This window comes from Fistularia commersonii, chromosome 7 (assembly GCF_037954325.1).
Source record: "Fistularia commersonii isolate RoL2024-O1a breed Wild chromosome 7, RoL_Fcom_v1.0, whole genome shotgun sequence".
NCBI classification, from domain to species: Eukaryota; Metazoa; Chordata; class Actinopteri; order Syngnathiformes; family Fistulariidae; genus Fistularia; species Fistularia commersonii.
The window spans coordinates 1,471,861-1,496,444 of record NC_141290.1 but is presented as its reverse complement, the minus strand read 5'-3'; the positions used below and the strand labels follow the sequence as shown (position 1 = coordinate 1,496,444).

The 24,584-nt window shown below is 36.6% G+C and overlaps 1 protein-coding gene across 2 annotated transcripts in view; it reads left to right on the top strand.

Moving 5' to 3' along the window:
• lingo1a (leucine rich repeat and Ig domain containing 1a) overlaps window positions 1-24,584 on the top strand; it is a 195,304-nt gene that overhangs the window by 48,931 nt on the left and 121,789 nt on the right. For both annotated transcript variants that reach the window (XR_015106339.1, XM_086149066.1), the window contains exon 2: window positions 17,811-17,883. The gene's annotated coding sequence lies outside the window, so the exon portion shown is untranslated. The remainder of the gene's footprint in view (window positions 1-17,810; window positions 17,884-24,584) is intronic.

Here is a 24,584-nt window from a genome sequence, read left to right as displayed (position 1 = left end):
AAAAAAAAAAAAAAAAAATTGCTGCTAATTAAAACCTAAGAATATCACATTTCCTTCATAAAAAAAAAAAAAAAAAAAAAGTGTTTTTGGCCAAACACTAGCGATGGCTAGTCTTAAATATCATAAATCAAAATCAGAAAAGGAGCTGCTAACGGCGGGAGCTTGTAAGCTACATCCGTGAGCAGATCCTCCTTGTGGCTAATTAAAACCTCAGAATATCACATTTCCTTCACAAAAAAAATATAAGTGTTTAGCCAAACAATAGCGACGGCTAGTCGTAAGTATCATAAATCAAAACCTTAAAAAAGGAGCGGCTAATGGCGGTAGCTTGTAAGCTACATGCGTAAGCAAATCCTCCTTGTGACAAAAACGTGCAGAACCATCGAGAAAAGAAGGAAGTAACGAAGTAAGGAAGGAAGGTAACACCCGGAATCGTGTTTTAAAATGAAAATTGAGAATCCGCAATACAGCATGAAATGATCTTCCCCCAAAAAAACGCCATCTTGACACGAGCCGTCATCCCCGGCGAATAACGCGTTTCCACCCGTCGGCCTCTTTGGTTTGTATAATCTGATCAAGAAGCTTACCCCGCCATTTAAAGGTTGGCGGAAGCTGTTTAGGAATATGATAATTCAATCTGCAACTTAAACGAACTCACCCTCGGATCGTCACGCTCGGACAGCTTTGACGACATGACCATGTAGATGGATAGCGAAGTCGCTTAGCGGGACCGGAAATCGTTCGCACGCGGATGTGAACTTTCATTCGTTCGTTTTTCCCGCCGTTTCCCCTGCGCGGAACCCGATCCCTGCCGTGATTGGACGGTAGACGGTCGATCACAGAATATCGACACATAAAACCGCTCACTCCGTCATTCACGCGTCATTTTGAGACTCGCGTATTTACGTTCAGTAACATGCTACCACTCACCCGCATCCTGGTGGTTGGAGTCCTTTTACTATCCTTCTCCACGCTAACCGGGAAAACATTCACTCACTCGTTCATGTATCGTGGACAAACAACCATTCACCCTCTCATTCACGTCATACAGAGACAGACGACATTACATGTAATTTAGCAACATGCTACCATTCACTCACTCATTCACATGTGATTTAGCAACATGCTATCATTCACTCACTCATTCACATGTGATTTAGCAACATGCTACCATTCACTCACTCATTCACGTCATATAGAGACAGACGACATTCACTCACTCTTTCACATGTAATTTAGCAACATGCTACCATTCACTCATTCATTCACGTCACATAAAGTCATACAAATTCATCCTCTTATTCATGTCAACAGCACGTCACATTCATTCACTCTCTTATTGACATGTCTTGTAACAAGATGCAACCATTCACCCTTCTGTTTACATCATATATAGACAGACAACATTCACTCACTCGTTCACACGTAATTTAGCAACATGCTACCATTCACTCACTCATTCACGTCACATAAATCGTACAAATTCACCCTCTCATTCAAGTCAACAGCACGCCACATTCATTCACTCTCTTATTCACATGTCTTGTTACAAAATAAAACCTAAAACCCTCTCATTTACATCATAAAGACAGACGACACTCACTAACTTGTTCACATGTGATTTAGCAACATGCTACCATTCACTCACTCATTCACGTCTGATAGTCGTGCAAAATTCACATGTAAAACGGACACATTCACCCATTCGTACGTTATATAACTAATTGCAACCATCCACCCTTTCATTCACATGTAATTTAGCAACATGCTACCATTCACTCACTCATTCACGTCACAAAGTTGTACAAATTCACCCTCTCATTCACGTCAACACCATATCACATTCATTCATTCTCTCATTCACATGTCTTGTAACAAAATCCAACTTAAAATCCTCTCATTCACATCATATAGACAGAGGACATTCACTCACGTGTTCACATGTAATTTAGCAACATGCTAACATTCACTCACTCATTCACATCACATAAAGTCGTACAAAATTCACTCTTTCATTTGATTCACATAGACAGATAGCGTTCACTCATTCATGCATCATATGAAGACTGTAAACATTCACCCTGTCATTCAGATCACATATAGACTTTTCAAATCCGGTTAGCGGTGGCGCTAACCGCCGTGGATTTTAATGGTTTCTTCTATATTACCTTTTACGCATGAGGTCAGAGTTAATGAGTCTTTAAATAATTACAAGCAGCTTCCACCAGCAAGGACGGAGCCGAGGGGGTCGAGGGGGTCGACATCCGTTCGCGTGGCGTTCAAATGCGACGGCGACATCCCGCCTTTCAAAGTAGCGACCGTCGCCGTAATTGCTAACAAGCACAGGCGCACGTTTTGACTTCTTTTGAAAAAAAAAAAAAACAAGGCATTCGCATTTACGGGAGAAATAATCAAAATAATAGCAGCTAATTAAAACCTCAGAATGTCACATTTCTTCATCTCGGAAAAAAAAAAAAAATTACTTTTTAATACTTCTATTATCTGCATGAATGGGACAAATCTGGCACAAGGATCTGCAGCGGCCATTTTTTTTTTTTTTTTTTTTTTTTTTTTTTGTTGAATGCAATCCGAGCAGGAGATATTCACCTCTGTAGCGCAAGTCGGCAAGACACAATGAAAAATGAATATCCTGTTAATTAATTTTGCATAACAATGGAGGGATACGTTATTTCATGGATGGTGCTGAGAAGCTAGTGGATTTTTTTTTTTCTTATATCAGTTATTTCAGCACCCTGGTTACCTGATGGGATGTAAAATATAGTAAAGGCACATTGGCTCCGACGACGGCGTGCTTGAGCTTCCTTTATTACTTGTTTGCTCCGGATGAGTCGACATTTCCATCCGTCAGGCTTTGTTTCCTGAACTCGGCTAAAGAAACAGCAATAGAACACAAAGCAGGTCGCTAAATTAAAAAAAAAAAGGGGAAAATGTCATTAAAACACCAACATGTCTTCTTTTTTTGGTGTTTTTAATGCTTCCTCTATGAGCTCCTTCGTTTCAATAACAGAAAAAAAAAGGTTTTAAAAGAGAGACGTGTTTCTTTCAAGGTTGAGTTAGCTTGAGCGGCATTAGCGCACACATCGGAGGGCGTTTTCTGAAATTAAAAAAAAAAAAACAAGACAGATAGAAGCCATGTGAGGTTGTCATCCGCAGAAGGAGCTTCTCCAAAATCCCGTTGTGAATCCAGCAGGCTTGATCTTCTGCCAGTCTTTCAATAACGTTGCAACACGTCGGCGATTAGCATGTAGCTGTTAGCGCTACCGTTAGCATGAGTAAGGTAGATCTGATCGAGGCTGAAGGCGTCCGGTCGACGTTTCTGAGCCGGTTGTTTCCTCGTGAGTCCTTGCTGTTCGGGGGACGTTTGGTTTTTTAGCCAATCATTTGGCCACGTGAACTAGAAGGTTTTAGCCGTGTTGCCCGTGATTGGCCGGCGACCGGTCGTGTCGTCCAGTGACAGCAGGGATCGGCTCCAGCGCCCCGCGACCCCGAGTGCAGGATCAGCGGTAAATAATAAATGCATGAATAAATAAAATCTGACTTAACTTGACCTTAAATGTCACCGGGGCTTATGTTTTCATATGATACATATATATATTTATTTTATATATTTCTGTCACGCTGGTTTGCACAATAAGCTGAATCTTTCAAAAGCTGGAGCATTCGAGCCGAATCTTTTTTTTATTAATTTTTTTTATTTTTATTCAAACCGCAGACCGTTTTATTCCCATTTAGTCAAAATAAATCTTAAACGACTGCGGGAATGATTTAAATAAATCCATTATGTGCAAGCAAAGATCGTGACATCCCTCAAGAGCGCCAACAGACCAAAAAGAATAACTCACTTCCGACACGGTCGTTAACCTCTTCATCTAAGGGGGGAAAAAAATAAAATATATTTAAAAAAGAAAAAGGGGCCTATTCTAATAATCATTGTGCGATTAAGCGGCGCGAATACTGGCGAGAAGAGAAAGAGAATATTATTTCACAACGGGGTGATATTAGTACGAGTTAGCCGATGCACCTGCAGTTTTGTTCGGAAAGCCGGGGAGGAAAAACAAATTTGGGGAAACAGCTTTTCTCCGAGGAGTCCGAGAAGGTTCCTCAAAGCGTCCAAAAAACATGGAGAAGGTCAATTTGAGACGCTAAAATAGCCGGATACGTGAATGATCGCATGTTTCCCCACGAATGAGAGCATGCTAGCATGTAGCGCTATTCGACATGTGAATGAACGAGTGAATGGTTTGATTTAGCGAATGAACGCATGAACGACTGAATCCAAACAACTCAAAAAATAATTTAGCGACACAAAGCTAAAGCTAATGGACCCCCGAGAGCAAACGCCAAAAGAACGACCAACAGTTTTAGCCGTCAGATATTAGCATTTTCCAATCATCACCCGACGTTTGATTTATTAAACGGCGCTCCGACACGGTGGCGCAATAAATATAAATCTCAGCCACTTGGTAGGTCATCGATCGGGGCGGTTTGACTCAGCTGTTTGCGATTGGATCCCGTTGGATTCGGAGGCCGATCAATCAAATCGTTCGCATCCCTCATGTCACCTTAGCGCCTGCGTTTTGCTCGTTCCCTGTAGCTTTTTCAGGAAACACCTCCTCAAGCGTTAGCATTAGCTAACCCGGGCACGACGTTCGGCGATTAAAACGAGCAGCCGCTTTTTGTTTTTTTTTCACCGCGCTAATGACGGGAAATGAAACAGCCTTCAACTGATAAACCTGTTATTTATTTGATTTCCTTTTTTATTTTGCGCAACAGCGTTGCTCTTCATTTCCAAAGTGATTAACGCTGCACGGATGTATGCCATTATATTTCACGTCATTACCCTTTATTTCATTTACAGCAACAGTCTTCAGCTGTTGCTCCAGCTGCTGCTTCCCCCGCGGGGAACTAAAGTTCTCGTGCCGTTACGTTGTTTTTTTAACAGAAACGGATTCCCGGTAGCGCCGTTAGCGCTACATTGCGCTCCCGCCGCTTGTTTCGAGATCTGTTCCGCGATTGGTCGGACACCGGGAGTTGTTGCCACGGTAAATTGTTTGGTGATGGTCGACCCCAGCCTAGTGTGCAAAGGCTTTTAAAATGGCGGCGGCTGTGCTGCTCTCACGTGATTGGTCGGGGGAAAGTCCAATCCCAGGCCCCGACCGGGATCACATAGACAACCATTCACCCTCCCACTCGCCCTTCATAAAGACATACAAGTATTCATCCTCTCATTCACTTGCCATATAAGGACATGCAACCATTCACACATCAATAGGCTAGCAAATATTCACCCTCATATTCTATATCTGTGCACCCATTCACTCGCTCATTCACGTTGGATCTAGAGACGATCAACTATTCATGTCGTTATTTGCACGTATATAACAACATTCACCCTCTCATTCAAGTATTATATAGACTTATATTCGTGGCCTCCTATACATGTGATATATAGATAAACAACACTCACTCATTCACATATCATGTAGAGACACAAGACTATTCACCCTTTTATTCATGTATTCTACGGACAGAAAACCATTCATCCACTCATTCACGCGCCGTATAGATGAGCCAACATTCACCCTCTCATTTATACATCACATAGACAGACAATTATTCACTCACTCGTTCACATTATATAGACGTAGGAGTATTCGACTTTTAACCAAGCGTTATTTAGCCGTACAATCATTCCCTCATTCATTCACACGTCACATAGAGACAATAGCCATTCATGCCTTCATGGACAACAACCATTCATATAAAGACAAGCAACCATAGATTCATTTATTTACTCGCCATTCAGAGACAAACAGCCATTCACTCACTCATTCACATCACAGAGGGACCACTATTCACCCTCTCATTCACATACAATATAAGGACATGCAACCATTCACCCACTCATTCACATGTCATCGAGGGACACGCAACTATTCACCCTTGTATGTACACATAGATATGAAATCATTCACCTACTCATTCACGTGTCATCGAGGGACACGCAACTATTCAGCCTTGTATGTACATATAGATATGAAATCATTCATCTACTCATTCACGTGTCATTGAGGGACACGCAACTATTCACCCTTGTATGTAGATATAGATATAAAATCATTCACCTACTCATTCACGTGTCATCAAGGGACACGTAACTATTCACCTTCATACGTACATATCAGATATGAAACCATTCACCCACTCATTCGCATGTCATCGAGGGACACGCAACTATTTACCCTTGTATGTACATGTCATAGATATGAAACCACTCACTCATTCACATCAAATAGTCATACAAGTATTCGCCCTCTCATCTGTGCATGATTTGGCTGTACGACCTTTCAAACAGGAAATCGAAGTCTTATCCAGATCCTCCAAACCCTCCCTTCCGCGGGATCCAATTACTTTTCCCGGGAGGGGGGTGTTTCTCCGGTTGGGCTCGGCCCCCCGATAAAAATTCAAAAAAACCCTGCTTTTTGAAAGCGAGCGGAGGTGAATGCAAAACAACTTCTGTGATTTTCAGCAGCGTTTCCCCTCCAGCCGTGCGGCGTGTGAAGCCCTGTGTGAGTGTGTGAGCCTCGAGTATGTATGGCTTGTTTACCTCACACACACACACACACACACACACATGCTTTTTTTCCGTCGCACTTGTTGTAATATTATTTTTTTTTGTCAGACCGGCGGGTCAACGCGAGTCAAATTTGGAACACTTGTGTCGACTAACCCTCCCCGCGCCGATGTGCTCCTCCGCTGCAGGATTCACCGCTAGGTGAAAAAGTCCATCTCGTTCTTTGAAATCTACGTTAGACGAACTATTCCTGCTCCGAAGCCGGGGCTCGGGGGCGGGACGGCGGCAGCGGAGGGCGCGTTTTGCTTCCTCGCCGGTCTGCGTAGCGGAAACAGCTGCAAAGGCCATGAATTGAGAGGGTTAACGTTGAAATGTTGGGTAAATTATCAAACCCAAGGCCTTCAAGAAGGCCTTAAAAGGTCAGATTGTCTTAAAATAAATAAGTCAAACGCGTGAATTGACTGTAAAATACATTTCGATCTTGTTACCCGCTGAGTAGATCTCAGTGTATCCACAACATCAACACATGGAGTTGAGAAATCCAAATAATCCTTGAATGTACGGTGGTTGTCGGATCCGAATTGACGCTTTTATCGTTTCGACAAAGTTGTTAGCGCTACTCCTGCAGCACAACCTAAAGCAGGGGTCAAACTCAAGGCTTGCGGGCCAAATGTGGCCCGTCACGTCATTTTACGTGGCCCGTGTGAACGTCTTAAAAGGTCTTAAAGTCTTAAAATAAATAAGTTAAACGCTTGAATTGACCATAAACTACATTTCGATCATGTTAACCGTAAATTGACGGCGTTCCGCCATTAGATCTCAGTGTCTCTACAACGTCAACAAGTGGAATCCAGCGGTTTATCTTTTGTGTTACGAGGCAACGTCGGTTGTCAAAGAGTACAATCGACGTAGCTAAGTATGCTAAAGTTAGCCTTCCAGAAAAACAACAAATTGTCCAAGAATGAAAAGCCAAACTACGACGGCAACGAAATGCGTTCACGGAAGCCGCATGTTCCCGTTCCCTGTGGCCCTTCGACGGCAACCGTCCTGCTGATGTGGCCCTCGGTGACAATGTGTCTTCATGACATGGAAATGAGATGGTGAATGTGGTCCTCCATGTCCACCATGAATGAATGAATGAATGAACTAGCAGGTTTTGTCTGTGGAGGTTCTCAGTCATCCAGGTCTTGGTGAAATCTTCTTGTCTTGGCACCTGGACTTGTATGCTTTCACTTGAAGATGTTTCAGCCGTCGTCCCAGAGGCTTCTTCATTTCTTAGAACTTCTTAGTATGCACTCGACAGGAAGGGTCAGAACAGGATGTCCTTCTGAAGGAAGCTGAGGTTGTTTGGTGTCTGGAGCTCCTCAAGACCTTCTAGCAGCCCTTCTTCGCTATAGTTCGCCGGTGAGTCGAGGTCAACAGGCTCGTTGGACCTTGTTGGACCACGAACTTGGACCATCTTGAATTGCAGGGAGGGCGAAGGACAAACCGGGAGGTATCTCCTCATCTCCTGGACTTTCCCTTTTAGCCTTGTCAGTCTCAGCTCACTGGCATCCTCTTTATTTATATTTTCGGCATTGTTTTTGTCCGTCTGTTTAAGTCCCCATCTCACTTCTTATCCCGTCGGTCGTCTATTTTCACCCTTGCTGTTATTTTTTTCTCCATTCTGTTGTCCATTTGTACCCTTGTTGTTGTTGTTGTTGTTGTTGTTCTCTGCTGTCTATGTCTGTTGCTAGCTTCTAGCTTGCTAGCACCTCTATTTATATTTAATGACACTACAACTGTTACACTGCTGTGACTAAACAGTTCGGGGATCTTATCTTATCTTATCTTATCTTATCTTATCTTATCTTATCTTATCCTGTCTTATCTTATCTTATTTTAAATTATCGTATCTTATCTTATCTTATCTTATCTTATCTTATCTTATCTTATCTTATCTTATCCTGTCTTATCTTATCTTATTTTAAATTATCTTATCTTATCTTATCTTATCTTATCTTATCTTATCTTAACATATCTTATCTTATCTTATCTTATCTTATCCTGTCTTATCTTATCTTATTTTAAATTATCTTATCTTATCTTATCTTAACATATCTTATCTTATCCTGTCTTATCTTATCTTATCGTATCTTATCTTAACTTATCTTATCCTGTCTTATCTTATCTTATCTTATTTTAAATTATCTTATCTTATCTTATCTTGTCTTGTCTTGTCTTGTCTTATCTTATCTTATCCTGTCTTATTTTATCTTATTTTATCTTATTTTAAATTATCTTATTGTATCTTATCTTATCTTATTTTAAATTATCTTATCTTATCTTATCTTGTCTTGTCTTGTCTTGTCTTATCTTATCTTATCTTATCCTGTCTTATTTTATCTTATTTTATCTTATTTTAAATTATCTTATTGTATCTTATCTTATCTTAAATTATCCTATCTTATCTTATCTTATTGTATCTTACTGTATCTTATCTTATCTTATCTTATCTTATCTTATCTCAGATCTGTGATCCTGCAACCTCTTCTGTTTTAATGTTACGACTCCTCTTCTCACTTGGTTGCCCTTCCATCCTCGCCTCTCGGCCCGCCGGTGATCTGTTTTCCCCGTCAGCGCCTTCAACTGCGCTTCAACGTTCAACTTCAACGCCCGCTGCTTTTACATCCATTCATCTCCGTGTCTCGGTTTCGCGTCCGTGGACTTTCCCGTCGTTTCTCCGTTCTTAAGTTCTCCGAGACGGATATTTTCATCCTCCAACGGCGACGTCTCTTTCGCGGCCGGCGATAATAATCCTCCGTAAGCTATTCTTCTCGGCGTCTCCTCCCGTTCAAAAGGTTTCCTCGAAGAGGTTTCAAAGCTTCGCCGCACGAACGTCCAATACGGATCCATTAAAACCTTTTTTTTTTTTCCTTATGGGTACTTGGACGAGTTACAACATCGGCCTTTTTTCGCAGACACTTCATTAAATCGGCCTGCAGGTGGGATTGAAAGGGTTTTTAAGACGATCCATTTTCACCTGTCAGTCATAAAGAGGCGTCGTCGTGACGACCGACGTCTTGGTTTCCAACGCCGGGATTTTATGGGAATGTGGATTTTTTTTTTTTTTTTTTTTTTGGTCTGGAATGAATAGGAGGTTCTGGGATTTAAAGGCTCTTTTAAAATAAACTGCTCAAAAATAAAATCAAAATAAAATAAACACATCCTAGATCTGAATGAATAAACAAACTATTCTTATTAACTTATTCCCAAGTGGACAATTTGATTTCACATAAGTTTGATTGACTTGGAGTTACATTGTGTTGTTTAAGTGTTCCCTTTATTTTTATTTTTATTTTTTGCAGTGGGAAAAAAACAGTAAAAAGGGTTGTAAAATTATACTACATATATATATATATATATATATATTATAATTTTACTACATTTTTTACTGTATCCCATTAATACTAATTTCTACTGTATACCTTTACCTTTTTCACTATATATATCCATAAATATAGATATGAATAGATCTAGAAAACTATATCTATATATCTATATAGATATATTTACACTAAATAAAGTGGTAAAATTTTATACATATCTATGGTATAATTTTACTACCTTTTTACTGTGTCTGTCTATATATATATATCTATTTATAGATATAATTTTACTACCCTTTTTGCTATATATACATAGATATAGATATATAGCTATGTATATATAGGACAATTTAACTGCCTTTTTAACTGTATACCTTCTCCATACGCCTTCTTATTGTAAACCTTGACCTATTTTACTGTTTATTTACATTTTGTTCTGCAGCATTTTTTGGAGATTAGAAAAGAAAACACAGAATGAAATATTCTAGCCTAAGAAGAAGAAAAAAAAAACAGATATACTAAAATTATACTTTATACACACACACATATATATATATGTATATATATATATGTGTGTGTGTGTGTGTGTGTGTGTGTGTGTAGATATACAGTGGACTTTCACATCCTCGCTACTTTACTTTGTGGATTTTTTTGTGATTCAGTTCTTGCAATTTATTGTTTTTTTTTTTAACTTTTTTTTTTTTTTTTTTTGCAGTATCTGACCATTTCATTCGTGAAGAAATAGCCAGAATCTAGCCTCGGAAAAAAATATGTTTTTAGGTGTTCACAGTATAAAGTGCATTTCAAATTCCTTAAATTTTATCAAAAATCATCCATCGTTTGTTCTTTTTAGTATCTAAGCACTGACACATTTAATTTTTATTTTTTTGTACACCTAAGTATAAATAAATAAATGAATAAATAAATAAAAATGTATTGAAATCAATAGAATTAAATAAATAAACTCTGAAGGGTAAAAGTACAAAGTATAATCAATTTAAAAAGATAAAATAAAAGTGTTGTTTAAATGAGATTAGATAAATTTTATTGATCCCCATAGGGGAATTTCTTTTGCCTCAATTTTTTTCTTTCTTTTTTCTTTTTTTCTTTTGTGTCAGTTATACAGTTATAAAGCAGAAGATGAACACAAACAAATAGAAAGTACATAAAACAACAACAGCAACAACATCAAGGTTTAGAATTAAAAGAGTAAAAACAAACAAAAAAGACATTAAGGGTGAAAAAAGGGCAACTAAAATAAAATAAAAAAAGGACAAATCTTGGATTATCACATCTCACCGCAGTGAATCAGAATCAGAATAATTTTTTGATCTCCCAAGGGAGGAAATTGCTTTTTGTTGAAAGCAGCCGCTGCGCATAAAGTAAATAAAGAATCAAAATGGAACTCTCTATCAAAATGAAAAAAAAATGGAGAATAATAAAAAATAAAACAAAATTAAAAAAAAAGGTTGAGATCAAAAGAAGTAAATAGAGTATATGGAGAATAAATAAATATATGTAATGCATATATATGTGTATTTACAAGTACTGTCTTTTTTGCATATATAGTATAATTCCGCTAACTTTTTTACTATAGATATATATGGATTTATATGTTAAAGTGGTTGCAACGTCAGGCAACGTTAGATAACTAAATATGTAGTGCTGCTACACAACGTTGTTCCAACTTCACACCAACTTCAGGGGTTCGCTATCGCTAGCAGTGATAAACCAATCAGAGAACAGTACATAGTACGCTTGCCTCCAACACTTTTTTGCAATAGCGGTACATAATGTGCTTTGACAGAATTTTACTGAGGACCCCCAAAAATGGCACCTGTCAAAAAAAGCAGAATTGAAACTCAAGTCGATGACGGGAACAGAGCCGCCGCCAAAGAATTCAACATGAGTGAATCAAAGGTACGAAAGAGGCAGGAAGCGAGCAGATGAACTAAAAGAAACCAAACAGTTTCCGAAGGAACGAAAGGGAGATGAATAAAGTTGGAGTAAACTGACGGTTTTGTTTTGAATCCAACCATTCCCATCTGCTCTCGAGTCGGACGACTATTCAGCCACTCATTCACACGTCATGGAGAAGCATACAACTTTTGACCCTCTTTCGCACAACATTAACTCTTCCACATCACATGGAAACAAGCGACTTTCACCCCGTCATCGTGCTTTACATCGACAGGTAACCATTGACTCGGTCTTTCCCAAATTCTTTAGAGGCATACAAGGTTTGCTCCCTCAGTCAGATTCCATATAAGGACATGGAGACTCCACGCCAAAAGGTATCGGAATCAAACCGGGTAGCATACAAGAGAAGCATACAACTTTTGACCCTCTTTCGCACAACAGTAACCATTCACCCTCTCATTCACAACTCTTTTAAGACAAACAACCATTCATCCTCTCACCTAGAAGTCACAGAAAGACATACAACCATTCACCCTTTACATTCACACGTCATATAGAGGCATACAGTAATCAATCTCCCATTAGCATACCATATGGACACATGGACACATGTACCCTTTCACATCTGCATCTCTTCTGGACATTTCACCCACTCCCTCAGGGGTCACACTTGGACATTAACTCTTCCACATTACATGGAGACAAGCGACGTTCACCCCGTCATCGTGCTTTACATCGACAGGTAACCATTGACTCGGTCATTCCCAAATTCTTTAGAGGCATACAAGGTTTGCTCCCTCAGTCAGATTCCATATAAGGACATGGTGACTCCACGCCGAAAGGTATCGGAATCAAGCCGGGTAGCTTCTTCCCGCAAAGCGCCGACCTTTTATTCTACCCCTTACTTATTTTTATGTAAATAATATCTTACAGCATTTTTCACAACAAGTATCCCGCAGTGTGAGGCACTCATTGTCTCCACCATCTTTTTTTTTTTTTTTTTTTTTTTCCTCCCATTCAAATATCCGATCTCATTGTGTCACAAATCCGACGCTATCACAATACGGCATTATGGCGACAAACAAAAGCCGACGCGTCCGCCTGTCTGGTTTGTTTACATCCGAAAAAACAGGTCCGGTGTTGGGGAAAAAAAAAATAAAAAGGGGAAGAAAAAAAAAGCCGCCTATCTGGGAACGGAGTCCCGACCATAATGGCGAAGGCCGGCGCTCTTTGATGCGTCAGTCAAGCTGACGGACGGGGGCTTATCTCAGGGAGGGGAATGGATCCACCCCCCCTTTCCTCTTGCAGCTGATCCATACCGGCAAAACCCAGAGAGCCTTTCAGGGGTTTTATCGGTTTGCACATCACAGCAAAGGGGCTATTGAGGTCGGCGGGGGTGAAATCTCGCCGGGGCTTCCTGTGAAGTCGGTGGTGCTCAAAATCATTTGTGGGCCGCGGGTGTGATATGATCTTTTTTTTTTTTTTCTTTTTTTTTTTTTTTATGAAGGGGAGGAGGGGTTTGATGGTGGTATCTTTTATTTTTGTGAGTCTAGTTGCACATAAAAGTGGGGTGAAAAAAAATCCTGATGCAAAAAAATTTTTTTTTTTTTTTTTATGAAGGGGAGGATGGTGGTATCTTTTATATTTGTGAGCTTGGTTTATTTTCATGTAAAAGTGGGGTGAAAAAAAATCCTGATGCAAAAAAAAAAAAAAAAAAAAAATTTTATGAAGGGGAGGAGGGGTTTGATGGTGGTATCTTTTATTTTTGTGAGTTTAGTTGCACATAAAAGTGGGGTGAAAAAAAATCCTGATGCAAAAATTTTTTTTTTTTTTTTTTTTTAATGAAGGGGAGGATGGTGGTATCTTTTATTTTTGTAAGTTTAGTTGCACATGAAAGTGGGGTGAAAAAAAATCCTGATGCAAAACAGTTTTTTTTTTTTTTTTTTTTTTTTATGAAGGGGAGGATGGTGGTATTTTTTATATTTGTGAGCTAAGTTTATTTTCATGTAAAAGTGGGGTGAAAAAAAATCCTGATGCAAAAAAAAAAATTTTTTTTTTTTTATAAAGGGGAGGAGGGGTTTGATGGTGGTACCTTTTATTTTTGTGAGTTTAGTTGCACATAAAAGTGGGGTGAAAAAAAATCCTGATGCAAAAAAATTTTTTTTTTTCTTTTGATGCAAAAAAAACAATTTTTGCAGGATTTTGCATCAGGATTTTTTTTTTTTTTTTTTGTTCAACAAACAACCCTAAAACTTGAAGATAAAGAAATAAAAACAAGTACAAAAATAAAAATTGGCAAATTAGCATCACAAAAAGAAATCGTTCAGCTGCACGATTTGATTCAATCCACCCAACAAGTACACTGGAGTTAATTTCAAATGAAATCATTAATTTTAATTTTAATTTTAAATAATTCTAGATCAGGGTGTTTCTCATGTTGGAATTGTGAATTTGGAAGTCAAAGTTAAATAAGTCACAGTGAGAGTAGAATGTGAATAAGTTAATCTATTAAGTAATTTAATCGTATAGTTAATTTTAAACTTTTTTTTCAGATCACCCAAAAACTTGTAGATAAATATAAACAAGTACAAAAATTAATTAAAAAAAGAAGAAAAAAAAAACAAAAAACTAGGAAGAACATTAACACATAAATGGAAAATTAGCATCACAAAAAGTGCGGTAATTTGTTCAACAGCACGATTTGATTTTATCCGCCCAACAAGAACATTGGAGTTAATTTCAAATGAATCATTAATTTTAATTTTAAATAATTCCAGACTGGAGTGTTTCTCATGTGACCCCTGTGACTGGTGGACCTTCTGTTAGAGAGAAAGAAATACAAGTACAAAAATTCAACAAAAAAAAAAAGATCGTTAGTCACACTGAGAGTAAAATTTGAATAGATGAATGAATGAATCTAATAATTAATTAATAATATTGTTAATTAAAAAAAAAAAAAAAAACACCCAATCAGTCAATCGGTGTTGCTTTTATGACTAGTCTAGATTCGTGGATTCTTTTATTTTACCACGTGCACGTACGGAGGACGCTATTATCGGGGTCATGGCGAGCCAGTCGAATGGTATTTGTTTATTTGGCGCCGATTCTCTACTCGGTTGTCGAGTCTGTGGAAGTTCTCAGTCATCCAGGTCATGGTAACTTCTTGGAGAAATCTTCTTGTCTTGGCACCTGGACTTGTATGCTTTCACTTGAAGATGTTTCAGCCGTCATCCCAGAGGCTTCTTCATTTCTAAAGACCTCTGGGGAGTTTCCCAATATAACTGCCAGGATTTTGGGCACATCTAGCATAACAACCCCATTAGACCTAGTTTCTGCAGATCAACTCTTCCATTTACACAACAAGCCACCATAACCTTGACCCGCCCAAAAACCTGGCAGTTATATTGGGAAACTCTCCACGGGTCATTAGAAGCCTCTGGGATGAGGGCTGAAACTTCTTTAAGTGAAAGCATACAAGTCCAGTTGCCAAGACAAGATTCCCACATGGCTGTCCATGATGTTCATCTGCCATCTGCCTTTAGCGCGCGGCCTTCTGGCTCGACCAAAGGGTATCGGGGGGGTTCTGGATCTCATGCTAGTAATAGAAATAGTGCTAACAGTTAGATGCTAATAGCTGATATGACACAATTAAATAGCATCGCATAAAGTGCATCATGGGATATCCCTCAGCAGAGGTAACCTATGGTAGAACAACAAGACGGCTAGGCTAATGCTAACTAAAGCTTGTCCAAACAGGAAGGTTTGAAGTCTGTTTTTAAACAAAGAAGTTGATTGGAAGACGTTCCTCCCGGAGGTACTCGCTGGCTGAAGGCTGCTGTTTTCTCGTAACGCCATCCCGTTTAACTAGTCGGCTCTCAGCAACGAGCCAAAAAAAAAAAAAAAAAAAAACCTCTGCAACTCGCGACAACTTCATTATATTAATACTTTATCTTCTTGCATCAAGAGCCAAATGTGTCCCCATTAAGACACCAAAACACCACAATTATACACCACGGGCCCATAATGTAATTACAGAATAATTATCCTGTATATTGTGGGACACAATCTGAACCGTTACCAAGTAATGCTTATGGTTTTGTTTCTTTTTTTTTTTTTATTCTTTTTTTTTCGTGCGCCGAAAGATTATTATCATTTTGATTTTAATTATCGTCGCGGCTCCCCCTCACTCGGCGAGCGCTTCCTCATTATTCAGCTAATTGTTTTGTTTCCCCGGCCTTCAACTTAACGGCTAACAATTGGCTCTCACCGCTCCAGGAGATTAAAATGAATCTGCGTTCGTCTGGACACGAGGGAATGAATAGATTTCAAATAAATATTTATGTTTTGGCATCAGCGACGAAATAACATGAGTTAGCGGGCGCTAACATGTAAATGTTTCACGGCTAAAACAATTAATGCGCACCAAATAAACTTCCGAGCCCCCAGACCTGAATTTACATTGACTCCAACGGTGGTCTAAAGGTGTTACCATGCCGACAGCCAGAGGAAATTTTGCGTATTCCAAGTGTGTGTGTGTGTGTGTGTGTGTTGCTGATTCAGAGGTCATTAATAGAATGGTGTCTTTAATGGAACTTTAATAACTTTAATAACTCTCTGGTCACCAAGGCTTGAAACAACAGTGGACAGGGGGGAAAAAGAAAATATGAATAAATTAATGTATAAAAAAAATGCAACAATTTTTTTAATGACATGATTTAAAAAAAAAAAAGAAAAAAAGACAAAATGACACAAAATGTATATATATATTCCATAATGCAAATATATGAGGTTGTTCAGCTTGTGACCAAAAATATAAAATAAATTAAATTTGATTAATAAAATAAAATTAAATTAAATTAAATTAAATTAAAATAAAATTTAAATAAATTAAATTGGATAAAATAAAATAAAATAAAATAAAATAAAATAAAATAAAATAAGATAAAATAAAATTAAATAAAATTAAATTAAAATAAAATTAAAATAAATTAAATTGGATAAAATAAGATCAAAATAAAATAAAATAAAATAAAATAAAATAAAATAAAATAAAATAAAATAAAATAAAATAAAATTTAGCCATGTGAATGAGTGAGTGAATGTTTATGACTTGTGAGTGGTAGTATTTCTCTTCTGTATATACACGGCGCTGTGATTGGCCGCTTCCTCCTTATCGATACTAAATGGGTGAATGCAACTTTTTTTTTGCAAACACTTTCAAGTAACTGTACAATTTGAAACTGAAGTCTTGTTACAGCCATTAGAGGAGATAAGATGTCTGGATATAGCATACTTGTGTGTGTGTGTGTGTGTGTGTGTGTGTGTGTGTGTGTGTGTGTGTGTGTGTGTAGGTAAAAGGTAAAATCAGAGGAATTCTTTGAATCTGATGGGGTTCCTGTCTGTGACGTGTCGATCCGTCCAAAAAGCCCCGAGTCTTGTTTATTTATTTGTTTTGTTTTATTTTGTTTGATTTGATTCCTTTATTTGATTTGATTCAGTTTACTAATGTATTTAATTATTATATTTGGTTTAATCTAATTTTATTTGATTCATTTATTTGATTTTCTTACATATTTCATATAATGTTTTTCATTTATTTGATTTCATTTGAGTTTCTAATATATTTTATATTATTTTTATTCATTTATTTGATTTTATTTGAATTTCTTATATATTTTACATCATTTCATTCATTTATTTGACTGTTCAATTTTCTAATACTTATTTTGTGTTTTAATTATCGTTATTTTTTTTTTATTTGTGAATTTTATTTGCGTATTTATTTATCTTTTAGCAGACCCGCCATAGAAAAATGATTGATAATGACTCCCAACTTTTTTTTTTTTCTGTTTTAAATTAAATGTTTGAATTAATTCTTAATGGACTTCTCCTTCCTTTATTTTTTTTTTTTTCTGAAATTGTTGCAGGCTTTGACGGGCGACATCGGGCGGCGAGCGCTCGAAGCGTCCGTCCTGAGTCAGCGAAAAGGAAAGGTTCAAGGTGAGAACCCGAGCGCGTCGGGAATCTCCGGGCGCAGCAACATCTGGCCGTCAGATTCGCCGTCAGATTCGCCGCGGCGACGCGCCGGATGAAATTTAGTTCTCCTGCAGGCCGAGGAGAGCATCTGTTATCACGCCGCCGGTGAAAAATGCCTCGTTCTCAAAGACGCGTTCAAGGTCAAGTGCGCCGCCGGACGCCGACAGACGCTCGACGCCGTGATTGTGACGTCCGACGCCGCGCGATTAATGGATGCTTAATTAATTCTAATCAGGAATCGCGACCCCGGAAACGACGACCCAATTAACAAAGCTCACCTTTCCAATCTTTCATCGTTAAGAGAAACTGGGGATCTATTTGTCCGAAAAATTGTCTCCGTAATGGAATTATTTTGTCTTTTTTCGACGGCCCCCTAATTGTATGATTATGACACACTGACGGAGAATCGGCTTGAATAAAAAAATGCCAAATTAATTAATAAATAAAATTAATTAGAACAGAATTAATTAAATGTGTTGCGCTCTCACCCAGTGACAGCTGGGACGCCCCCATGACCCTGAATACAGGAATATAGATAATAAATGAGTGAATGAATAAAATAAAATTGAATAAAATGAAGTAAAATGTAAAAAAAAAAAAAATTAAATTAAATTAAATTAAATTAAATTAAATTCCTCTCTCACCTCGTGACAACTGGGAGGGGCTCCAAACCCCCATGGCTTTGAATGGGCAACAAGGGTTATAGATAATGAAATAAAATAAAATAAAATTAAATTAAATTAAAAAAAATAATTAAAAGTTAAAAAAATAAATGATTGAAAATCCTTCTCACTCAATAACAGCTGGGACCACCCAATGACAACTAGATAAAATAAAGTAAAATGTAAAAAAAAAAAAAAAATAGATTAAACTAAATTAAATTAAATTAAATTGAATTAAATTGAATTAAATTGAAGTTAAATAAAATAAAAAAAAACAAAATTAAGACAAATAAATTAAAATTTAAAAAATAAATGAATGAATTCCCTTCTCACCCAATAACAGCTGGGACCCCTCATGACCCTGAATGCAGAAATATAGATAATAAATGAGTGAATGACTAAAATAAACTAATTAAATCAAATTGAACGTAAAAAAAATGAAATAATATTAAGTCAATTGTACTCTCACCCAGTGACAACTAGACAAAATAAAGCAAAATGTAAAAAAATTAAATTAAATTAAATTAAATTAAATTAAATTAAATTAAATTAAACTAAAATTGCTTTCACCCAATGACAACTTTTATGGGCTCCAAACCCCCCATGACCCTGAGTACAAGGATATAGATAATAAAAATAAAATGAAATAAAATTTTAAAAAAATTAAATCGAATTAAGAAAATTAGAAATTGGCGTAGGAGTTAACAAGGTCATCTGTCATAACACGACGGAACCCGTTCGCGTGCTTCTTCTTTCTCGGCCGCGACCAAAAGCCGACAGCTTCCCGAAACCCGGTCCCTCCTAATGGCCTTGATTATGTTGTACTTTGAAACGAAGTCATTAAGGAGAATCCAGACTGGTCTCAGATGCCGGAGGAGGGCAGGAGAACCGTGAACCGTGAAACAAGGGCTCAGGTAGCGCGTAATTACTTTTCCATGTCAAACGTTTTTTAATTTCCTGATAGGAGGTTGTTTCTTTTCACCTAAATTGTGTTTTCTTACCAGGCTGACTTAAAATAAACAGACAAGATGTTTTTTTTTTTTTTTTTTTTTGTCCTAGATGACACATTTAGATGGAGGTGGTGGTTAAAAAAGAAATATAAAATAAAAAAATTAAAAATAGAGCAGCTCCATGCAGATTCTGTCCAAAACAGTGCAAACACATTGTAGGTTCACAGAAATATATAAATTTATTTTTATAAATATTCATAAATAATGAAAATAATTTTAAAAAATGTTATTCATGAAGGTTTACATTTAGCACCCTTTTTTTTTTTTTTTTTAATGTAATTTCCGGACTATTTTAGCGCACCTAAATATGAGTCGCTAAAAATAACAAAATAAATCTATGTGCACATTTAAAGGCTGCACTCGTCTATAAGCTGCAGGTGTGACATATTTGACATATTTACACGGAAAGATGTGGATTTATTAAAAAAAAAAATTTTTTTTTTGTTTTTTAAATGTAAATTATTTGAAATAGCGTGAAATGGCGTGAAGCTTGTTAGCACCTCGAAAAAGTCTGTAAATTAGCCGCGTGGTTGTCTTAGCCGCAGCGTTCAAAGCGTGTGAAGAAAAGCAGCGGCTAATAATACGGAAATTCTGCTAAATCTCTTTTTTTTTTTTTTTTTTTTTTTTTTTTTAATTTCCGCCAGTGTGTGAAAACACCTCGCGCCCGCCGAGCTGGCGGGTCAATGACGGGTCCCAGGAGGGCGGCGGGGGGTTAGAAGTGTCGCTCGGAGGCACCTTGAAGCCGTTGTTGGAACTGTTAATTGTTGAGTTACGCCCCCCTCCCCCTCCACACACACACACACACACACACACACACACACACACACACACACAAATTGCAAACTAGCCAGCGGTTGTGGGGGTTGGGATTGACTCTGGAAGTGCATATGATTAAAAAACCTTTCTTTTTGTAGCACGTCTCCTTAAATACTAAGGATTACAGAGTGCAGGAATTATAAATATATGTAATAAAGAGGAAACTATTGATTAAGAATCTATAAGAGAAGTTTCTGCAGCGGGAAATTAGGACGAGCTCCTCCGGGAAAATGACAAATTCGGTGCAGAAAAAAGGAATTCGATTGAATTTATTAATCTATTTTTTTTTATTTTAATCATTCAAATAATTTTCTAGTTAATGTAATAATTTGATTATCATTTAAATGAAAACAAAAGGAAAGAAAAATGCAAATAAAAAAATTATTAGAAAATAGCATCAAGAATAATATAACAACACCAACAACAACAACAATAACAAGAATAATAATAATATTAATAATATAATGAAAATAATAATAATAACAACAACAACAATTTTCTAATGAATGGAATAATTAATTTCCATTTAATTGAAAACAAAAGGAAAAAAATGCAAATGAAAAAATTATTAGAAAACATGATCAAGAATAATATAACAACACCAAAAATAACAACAATTTTCTAATGAATGTAGTAATTATTTTTTATCTAAATGAAAACAAAAGGAAAGAAAAAATGCAAATGAAAAAATTAATAGAAAATAAAATCAAGAATAATATAACAGCACCTGCAACAATAACAACAATTTTCTAATGAATGTAATAATTGATTTTCATTTAAATCAAAACAAAAAGAAAGGAAAAAATGCAAATGAAAAAATTGTCAGAAAATATGATCAAGAATAATATAACAACGACAACAACAACAATAATAACAGTAATGATATAATGAAAATAATAATAACAACAACAACAAATTTCTAATGAATGTAATAATTAATTGTCATGTAAATGAAAACAAAGGGACAGAAAAATGCAAATGAAAAAAGGATTAGAAAATAGCATCAAGAATAATATAACGATACCAACAACAACAACAATAATAATATTAATGATATAATGAAAATGATAATAATAACAACACCAACAACAACAATTTTCTAATGAATGTAATAATTAATTTTCATTTAAATGAAAACAAAAGGAAAGAAAAATGCAAATGAAAAAATGATTTGAAAACAACACCAACAATAACAACAACAACAATTTTCTAATGAATGCAGTATTTTTTTATTTAGATGAAAACAAAAGGAAAGAAAAAATGTAAATGAAAAAAATAAAATAAAATATGATCAAGAATAATATAACAATACCACCACCACCACCACCACCACCAACAACAACAATAATAATAATAATATTAATAATATAATAAAAATGATAACAACAACAACAATAATAATAATAACGATAAAAATAACATTAATATTATTATTATTAATAATAATGATAATAATAATAATAATAATAATGATAATACATTTAGTGGTGAATGACTAAATGAATAAAAATAAATACACAAAAAATAAATAGATCATAAATAAATAAACCGAGTGAAAGGGGGGATATAAATCATGCAGACAGCAGAGGAACCGCCGGAGGATTCGAGCGAGAAAGAGACTCGAGACGGACGTAAAATCTGAACCCGGCTGATTAAACCCGGGGAAACAGATGTTCAGGCAGGGAGACGATCGTCAAATAAAAATGACATTTAAAAAATGGGTTTTCAGGTGAATTCTTGCCCGTCAGGTAGGTGATAATCATCATTTTTGCTAATTTCTTGCTGCTAGTACTTTTTCGCTTATGTTAGTTTATTCAAAAATTTCATTTAAAATTTTATAAAAAAAAAAAAAAAAAAGAAAAATGACTTTTCAAAAATAAGTTTCTTGAGATTTTCAGGTGAATTCCTGATCAGGTAGTTGAAAATGATGTGTCTACCGGCGGATAGTTTTTGCAAATTTTTTGCAACTAATATATTTCCGCTTAGCTTATGATAAACTAACTGACTGGAGTTTTCCTGAAATGTGTAAAACAGCAAAGTAAAACAGGGAATTAGTTCAAGACATTTTTTTTTTTTAATTACATTTTAAAAAATGAGTTTCCAGGTATTTTTAGGTTAATTCATCAGGAAACTCATTTTAGCTAATTTCTTGCAAGTAGTACATTTTCACTTTGGTTCCGGTAAACACTGAAAGTTTACTGCAGAGCTAAACAGGGGATTAGTTTATTTAAAGATTTTATTTAGAAAAAAATAAAAGGAAAAACAATTTTTCAAAAACAAGTTTCTCGACATTTTCAGGTGAATTCCTGATCAGGTAGCTGATAATCATGAATCTCCCTGCAGATAATTTTTGCAATTCTTTTGAGACTAATATATTTCCACTTAATGATAAAGTGGAAATAAATTTATGATAAACTAACTGACTGGAGTTTTCCTGAAACACGTAAAAGACCAATAAAAAAAATCCAAAAAAATTAAAACAAAAATAAATATTCGATATTCAAAATAAAATAGAATAAAAATGTTTTTGTTTTTTTGTTTTTTTTTTATAAAAGGACATTGAAATAAAATGTTTCCAAGCATTTTCAGGTGAATCCCTGACTGTCAGGTAGCTGATAATCATGAATCTCCCTGCAGATCATTTTTACAATTATTTCTAGACTAATATATTTCCACTTTATGATAAAGTGGAAATAAATTTATGATAAACTAACTGACTAGAGTTTTCCTGAAACACGTAAAAGACCAATAAAAAAAATCCAAAAAAATTAAAACAAAAATAAATATTCGATATTCAAAATAAAATAGAATAAAAATGTTTTTTGTTTTTTTTTATAAAAGGACATTGAAATAAAATGTTTCCAAGCATTTTCAGGTGAACCTGACTGTCAAGTAGCTGATAATCATGAATCTCCCTGCAGATCATTTTTACAATTATTTCTAGACTAATATATTTCACATTTATGATAAACTGACTGGAAAAAAATAAATAAAACAAAAATAAATATTCGAAATATTCAAAATAAAATAGAATGAAAATGACTGAAAAAAAAAAAAAAAAGACATTGAAATAAAATGTTTCCAAGCATTTTCAGAAAAATCTCTTTTTGCTAATTTCTCACGACTTGTACATTTCCGCTAAGGTTATGGAAAAAAACTAACAAATCCAGTGAATTTGATCACTCACTCACAAATCAGCCTCTGCCAGTTTCTTTTTTCCTTCTCCTTTTTAATCTTTGATGATGATAGTTCAGTCAGAGGGGAAGCAGAGGGGTTTGTTGGCCGGCCGAATCCAAAACCGAGTTTCCCGAAGGTGGATGTGCGTTGGAGGGGGCGGCGTGGCGACCTGGCCAGTCCCCAGAAAGCTCCCCATGTGCCCGGACGCCTTTTCATTTCACTTTGAAAGCGCCGAGCCTGTCGGCGATCACACAGTCAGTCCGCGGCGGTGTCCTCCAACCTTCATTCAAACCCAAGTGGATCTATTTCAGGCGCCTTTGAATAGATCCCGCTCTCCCGGAGTGGAGAAGTATGCTTGAGTGCGCCGAGGTTCCCGGTCAACCGGATCGCGGTTAATTTATTGGACTACCTTGTTGCGGCAACTGGACTTCGTTATTGAAGGCGTGTCACCTCCCGTCTAAGAGGCGTCTTCAAAACGGATAGACTGTTAGAAGTTTCCGGTGTGTCAGTGGTCCGAGTTATCCGTTGTTACCGTATGCAGTTTGGGGAACAAAGGGACAAGTTCTGTGGAGGAAAGAACAAATGTACAACTTCCTGAGACTCACTTGAAGAGGTACAACTACAAAGTCTGGGGACTTGCCTGAACAAGTACAAAAAAGAGGTACAACTTCTGGGGACTCACCTGAACAGCTACAAACAAGGGGTACAAATTTCAGGGACTCGCCTGGAAGGTTTGAACAAAGGGTACAAATTCTGGGGACTCACCTGGAAGGTTTGAACAAAGGGTACAAATTCTGGGGACTCACCTGGAAGGTTTGAACAAAGGGTACAAATTCCAGGGGACTCACCTGGAAGGTTTGAAAAAAGGGTACAAAGTCCGGGGACTCACCTTAACTGGTACAAAAAAAGGTAAATTTTTGGGGAGTCAACTGAACAGGACCCAAAAAGGGGTACGACTTCGAGGGTCTCGCTGTATAGGTTCCGACAAACGTAGAAATGT